Below are 6,710 nucleotides of genomic sequence, written 5' to 3'. Positions count from 1 at the left end.
GGGCAGTCCTGTCCCCATGGGCCTCAGGCTCCCTTGTCCCCCAGAGGCCCCCGCCTTTGCCGCGTGGGGACCCATCCCATCAGCTCAGCCTCAGGTGACGGGTTCCATCTCCCCCTGGTCCCCCTCTTGCCACTGTCCCCTCTTGTCGTGTGTCCCCAGCAGTGACTGGGGGGAGAGGATGGGGTGGCAGAGGGAGGTGACGAGGAGCAGGGAGGTGACGAGGGACGGCTCATGATGACATGTCATGTGTCCCCACCGATCGTTTCTATTAGCCCGTAACAGCATGACAGGTCCCAGGCCTCGGCGGGGACATCCTGGCTGTCCCTGGTGGCTCCATGTGCCTTAACCTCCACCAGGACAAAGCCAGCAGGGACCCGAGGCCACGGGGACCAGCACCCGCGGGAGAGCGGGTTCTCCCGGGTGTCCCCGGCCCCCCCGGCCCTGTTGTCCCCTCCCCGAGCGGGATCTCGCCGAGGCCGGCCGAGCCCTGGCCGGACGCCAGCGAGGACAGGCGGCCGCGGCGGCTAAATTGGGCTGCTCGCCGCGCCGCTCTTAAAGGAGACGGAGCTGCCGGAAAGCAGGATGTTACCCCCCACCCCCCTCCCCGGCAGTTAGGGATGTCCCTAACGAGGGTTGGGTTTCCCAAGGCAGATGGAGGATCCTGTCTCCCTTCCACCACCTTGCCCTGGTGATGTGGGGTGGGTGGATGCAGGACACGTCTCCATCCCACCGCCCTGCCTGAATGACGTGGGACCCCGTCTCTGTGCAGGGGTGACGCCTGAGGGGTGTGGGAGTGGAGGACACGGGGCCACCTCTCCATCCCAGCAGCTTCCTGGAGAACCTGGGATGAGTAGATGTGATGCCCTGTCTCATTTTCAGCCTCCCTCCTTGAGAACATGGTGGGGACAGATGCGGTACCCCGACTCCATCCCAGCATCCCGCCTGGAGGGTGGGAGATGGATGGAAGTGGGATTGGTGAGCATGGAACCCCATCTCCATCGCAGCACCTCACACAGAGAACGTGGGATGGATGGACAAGGGATGGGTGAAGATGGGACTGCTCTTCATCCTGGTGTGCCTCCTGGAGAACATGGGATAGATGGACATGGTACCTCATTTCCATCCCAACATCCCTCCTGGAAGAACAGGGGATGGATGGAAATGGGATGGGTGGGCATGGTACCCCATCCCCATCCTGGTGTGCCTCCTGGAGAACATGGGATGGGTGGGCATGGGACACCATCCACAACCTCGAGAACATGGGATGGGTGGGCATGGGACACCATCCACAACCTCGAGAACATGGGATGGGTGGGCATGGGACACCATCCACAACCTCGAGAACATGGGATGGGTGGGCATGGGGCACCATCCACAACCTCGAGAACATGGGATGGGTGGGCATGGGACACCATCCACAACCTCGAGAACATGGGATGGGTGGGCATGGGACACCATCCACAACCTCGAGAACATGGGATGGGTGAGCATGGGGCATCATCCTTGTCCTGGTGTACCTCCTGGAGAAAATGGGATGGATGGATATAGTTCCTCACCTCCATCCACCACTCCATCCAGAGAACATGGGATGGATGAACATGGGATGGGTGGGCATGGTACCCCATCTCCAGCCCAGTATTCCTCCTGGAGAATGGGGGAAGGATGGAAGTGGGATGGGTGGGCATGGGCCCCCTTCCTCATCCTGGTCTACCTCCTGGAGAACACGGGATGGGTGGGCATGGGACCCCAACCCGACCCTGGAGATCATGGGATGGGTGGATACGGGACCCCCCTGCTACCCCAGCCCCCCATCCGGAGAGCATGGGACGGACGGACACGGTTCCCCACCCCGGCGCCCCCCCCTCCCGGAGCTGCCCCATCCCACCCCACCGCAACCCCCGCGGGGCCCTGCCGTGGGGCTGCCCCACGGCCACGCTGTTCCGGCGCAGCTGGCCGGGCCGGGGGTGGGGGGGCTCGGGGGAGGCTCGGGGGGGGGCCGGGGGGAGGAATCCGGCCTGGCCCGGGCCGGGGGGCGGCTCCGGAGGCGGCGTCGCCTCTGAATGCGGGGAATGTTTTTGCAGCTGGAGTCGATTAGGGGCGGGCAGCGCCCGCGGAGCGGCCGGGGCCGGGAGGGGGGGGGGCAAGGGGGGAGGGAGTGTGCAAGGGGGTGGGTGGGGGGGTGGGGGGATAAAGGGGGGAGGGAGTGTGCAAGGGGGTGCAGGGGGGTGTGGGGGGATAAAGGGGGGAGGGAGTGTGCAAGGGGGTGCAGGGGGGTGTGGAAAAGTGGGTGGGTGTGTGCGGGGGGGACAAGGCGGGGGGAGTGTGCAAGGGGGTGCAAGGGGGTGTGGAAGGGTGGGGGGGGGAAGGGGGGAGGGAGTGTGCAAGAGGGTGCAAGGAGGTGTGGAAAAGTGGGTGGGTGTGTGCGGGGGGGATAAAGCGGGAGAGGGAGTGTGCAAGGGGGTGTGGAAGGGTGGGTGGGTGAGTGGGTGTGTGCGGGGGGAAGGGGGGAGGGAGTGTGCAAGGGGGTGCAAGGAGGTGTGGAAGGGTGAGTGGGTGTGTGCGGGGGGGACAAGGCAGGGGGAGTGTGCAAGGGGGTGCAAGGGGGTGTGGAAGGGTGGGTGCAGGGGGGAAAAGGGGGGAGGGAGTGTGCAAGGGGGGTACAAGGGGGAATGGAAGGGTGGGGGGGAAGGGAAGGAGGGAGTGTGCAAAGGGGGTGCAAGAGGGTGTGGAAGAGTGGGTGCAGGGGAGCAAAGAGGGGAGGGAGTGTGCAAGGGGGTGTGGAAGGGTGTGGGGGGGGCAAGAGGGGAGGGAGTGTGCAAGGGGGTTGCAAGGGGGTGTGGAAGGGTGGGTGGGTGAGTGCAGGGTGGATAAAAGGGGGAGGGAGTGTGCAAGGGATGTGTGTGTGCATGGATGGGGCGTGCAAAGGGGAGTGTGTGTATACAGGGTGTGTGTGTGCAAGGGGAACACTTGCGTGTGCAAGGAGGGTGTGCAAGGGGGGGCACTTGCATGTGCAAGGAGGGTGTGCGAGGGTGGGTGTGTGTTCACGGCATGTGTGGGCGTGCAAGGTGTGTGTGTATGCACTCAGGAAACGTGAGTGTGCACACACGTGTGCAAGGACGGGATGCTTGTGAGCGGGTGTGCAAATGAGTGCGCACCGAGGGGGGGTGAGCACATACAACACGGGCTGCACATGCGTGTGCAAGTGGCCACGCGTGTACACACGCGTGTGGGTCCCTGCGGGGGGGGGGGATGGAGCGGGGGGTCAGTGACCCCCAGGTGACACCAGCCCCCTGGCAGTGTAATGAGTTGGCCCGTCCTCTGCCCGCCCCCCAGCAGCCCCCCCATGGGCCCCCCAGTTCTGACGTAGCCCAGCTGCTGCCGGGCCGTGCAGCACCATTTATAGCAAATTCGGGGCCGAGAAGGAGGAGGAGGAAGAAGAGGAGGAGGAGGAGGAGGAGGAGGAGAAGGGATGGGGGAGGAGGGGGGGGCTGAGGGTGTCACACGGTGTGCCCTGGCCACGGGGACGGAGTCACCGTGCACACACGCGTGTGCGTCTGCATAGGCACATGTATGCACAAGCATGGACACACACACACTGGAGGTTCCCCCCAAAATGGAGGTTCTCCCCATGATAGAGGTTTCCCCCCCAGGATGGAGGTTCCCCCCCATGACGGAAGTTCCCCTCCAAAATGAAGGTTACCCCCATGATGAAGGTTCCCCCCACAGTGAAGGTTTCCCCCATGATGGATGTTCCCACCAAATGGAGGTTCCCCCAAAATGGAGGTTCCCCCCCATGATGAAGGTATCCCCCCAAATGGAGGTTCCCCCAAAATGGAGGTATCCCCCGTGATGGAGGTTCCCCCCACAATGAAGGTTCCCCCCATGATAGAGGTTTCCCACCCAGGATGGAGGTTCCCTCCCATGATGCAAGATACCCCCCCATGATGGAAGTTCCCCTCCAAAATGAAGGTTACCCCCATGATGAAGGTTCTCCCCACAATTAAGGTTTCCCCTATGATGGATGTTCCCCCCAGATGGAGGTTCCCCCAAAATGGAGGTTCCCCCCCATGATGAAGGTATCCCCCCAAATGGAGGTATCCCCCATGATGCAGGTTCCCCCCACAGTGAAGGTTCCCCCCATGATGGAGGTTTCCCCTATGTTGGAAGTTCCTCCCAAACGGAGGTTCCCTCAAAATGGAGGTATCCCCCATGATGGAGGTTCCCCCCACAATGAAGGTTCCCCTCAAAAGGAAGGTATCCCCATGATGGAGATTTCCCCCCCATGATGAAAGTATCCCCCAAGAGGGAGGTTCCCCCCCCATGATGGAGGTTCCCCCAAATGGAAGTTTCCCCCATAATGGAGGTTTCCCCAAAACAAAGCTGTCTCCCATGATGGAGGTTCCCCCAAAATGTAGATTTCCCCCACAATGAAGGTTCCCCCCCATGACGGAAGTTCCCCCCATGATGGAGGTTCACCCAACAATGGGGAGTTTTTCCCCATGATGGAGTTTCCACCCAAAGGAGGTTCCTCACAATGAAGGTTGCCCTAACGATGGAGCACTTCCAAGATGAAGAGTTTCCCTCATGGTGGCAGCTCCTCAGGACCCTCATGATGGGCTCCAAGCTCCATCAAGCCCTCTTCTGGAGCCAGGCAGATGCTGCGGGAGGACACCAGGCTAAAAATACCGATAGAGTCACCATGCCAGGACCAAGCCAAGCTCCACCACAGCATGGACCTGCTGATGAAAGCAGCTTGTCCCTGCTCCAAACGTGGTGGCTCAGCTATGTCCCCATGGCTGCGTTGTTGAGTGTCTCCTGGACCATCCTTGGGGCTGGGGGGACCTGATGAGGCTGGTAGCGGTGGTGAGGCTGGGGGTGGCGGTGGGGACATGCCCATGGGGGACCACCAAGGAGCTCAGCTGGTTGGGGAGGGAACCGTGGGTGGGGAAGGTCCTGGAGGTGGAAGGTGGCTTGGGACAGCACTGGGTGGCACCGAGGGGACACCTGGGGTCACCCCTCCTCGCTGCCCAGCCCGGCCCCTGGGATCCGGCTCCGGTTGCCCACCTGAGCCCGGAGGGACCCCGGGGCTGGGGTGGCAGCGGGGGGACAACAGCATCCCCAAAAAGCAGAATCGGGAGTGACCCCCCCCCGATGGCACCTTGTCCCCCGTCCCCGGGACCCCCCATCCCAGGAGGACACCCCGAGCCCCAGCCTCACCCCGACGGGGTTTAACCCCTGCGCTGCCGGGGCTGCAGCACCGGATTTTACCGGAGTGGGGTAAAATCCACCGCTTTTACCCCAAATCGGCCGATCCAGGTGGAACAAAATATTTCCTTGGCCTAAAGCACCACTTTTAAAATTTAATATTATTATTAATTAATTATTATTATTATTTATTATTGAGGCAGGAAGAAACCCCCCTCCACCCCCCTCCAGCACGGCAAAGAGCCCCCCCTGCCCTCGCCTGCCTCCTCCGGGGGTGCAGGCAGACGCACCCCAACCCTGTCCCGTGGGAAACCAGGTGAGGGAAGGGATGGATGGTCGGATGGATGCATGGATGGATGGATGGAGGGATGGACAGATGGATAGATGGATGGATGGAGGGAGGGACGGATGGAGGGATGGACGGACAGATGGATGGATGGATGGAGGGAGGGAGGGAGGGATGGAGGGATGGACGGACAGATGGATGGATGGATGGATGGATGGAGGGATGGAGGGAGGGACGGACAGAGGGATGGATGGATGGATGGATGGATGGATGGAGGGACGGATGGAGGGATGGACAGACGGATGGATGGATGGATGGAGGGACGGATGGAGGGATGGACAGACGGATGGATGGATGGATGGAGGGATGGATGGAGGGACGGACAGAGGGAGGGAGGGACGGATGGATGGATGGAGGGATGGAGGGATGGATGGAGGGACGGACAGAGGGAGGGAGGGAGGGACGGATGGATGGAGGGACGGAGGGATGGAGGGAGGGACGGACGGAGGGAGGGACGGACAGACAGATGGATGGATGGATGGAGGGAAGGAGGGACAGATGGAGGGACGGACGGAGGGATGGATGGATGGATGGAGGGATGGATGGAGGGAGGGACGGATGGAGGGATGGATGGATGGATGGATGGATGGAGGGACGGAGGGATGGAGGGACGGACGGAGGGATGGAGGGATGGAAGGAGGGATGGAGGGACAGAGGGACACATCCCTGGTGGCGCAGTGGCTCCATGCCTTTGCCTGCACCCCCCTCTGCTGCCTGCTCCCTGCCTGCGCCCGCAGGGGGGACCGGGGGTGTGTGTGGATGTTTTTTGCAAACCGTGGTTCAAAACCCATTTAATGCTATTTTTTTAGGGGTGGATTAATTAAATCCGGTGTCCAGTTTGAGAGCTGGGGCGGGGGGGCTCCCCGGCTGGCTGGGACACTGCCCGGGAGACACAGGGCTCCCCGGCCTCGGACCCCAATGCTTCCGCCCGAGCCGGTGGCCCCACCGCACCCCCAGCCTTTTGTCCCCCCAGATCCCTGCTCCATCCCCCCCCTTTGACCCCGCTGGGACTCTTATCCCCAAAATGTGTCATCCCTCCATTTTTTAGTTGTATTTTGACGGGACTCACGGTCGGATCCATCCCGGTGCTGCGGGATCTGGCTGCTGTGGGTGTGATGAGCTGTGCAGCGGGTCAGGTCTCAGCGCCCACCTCATGGTT

The sequence above is a fragment of the Numenius arquata genome, chromosome 23 (genome assembly GCF_964106895.1).
Source record: "Numenius arquata chromosome 23, bNumArq3.hap1.1, whole genome shotgun sequence".
Classification (NCBI taxonomy): Eukaryota; Metazoa; Chordata; class Aves; order Charadriiformes; family Scolopacidae; genus Numenius; species Numenius arquata.
The sequence above is the reverse complement of the archived record's forward strand: the minus strand, read 5'-3'. Positions refer to the sequence as shown.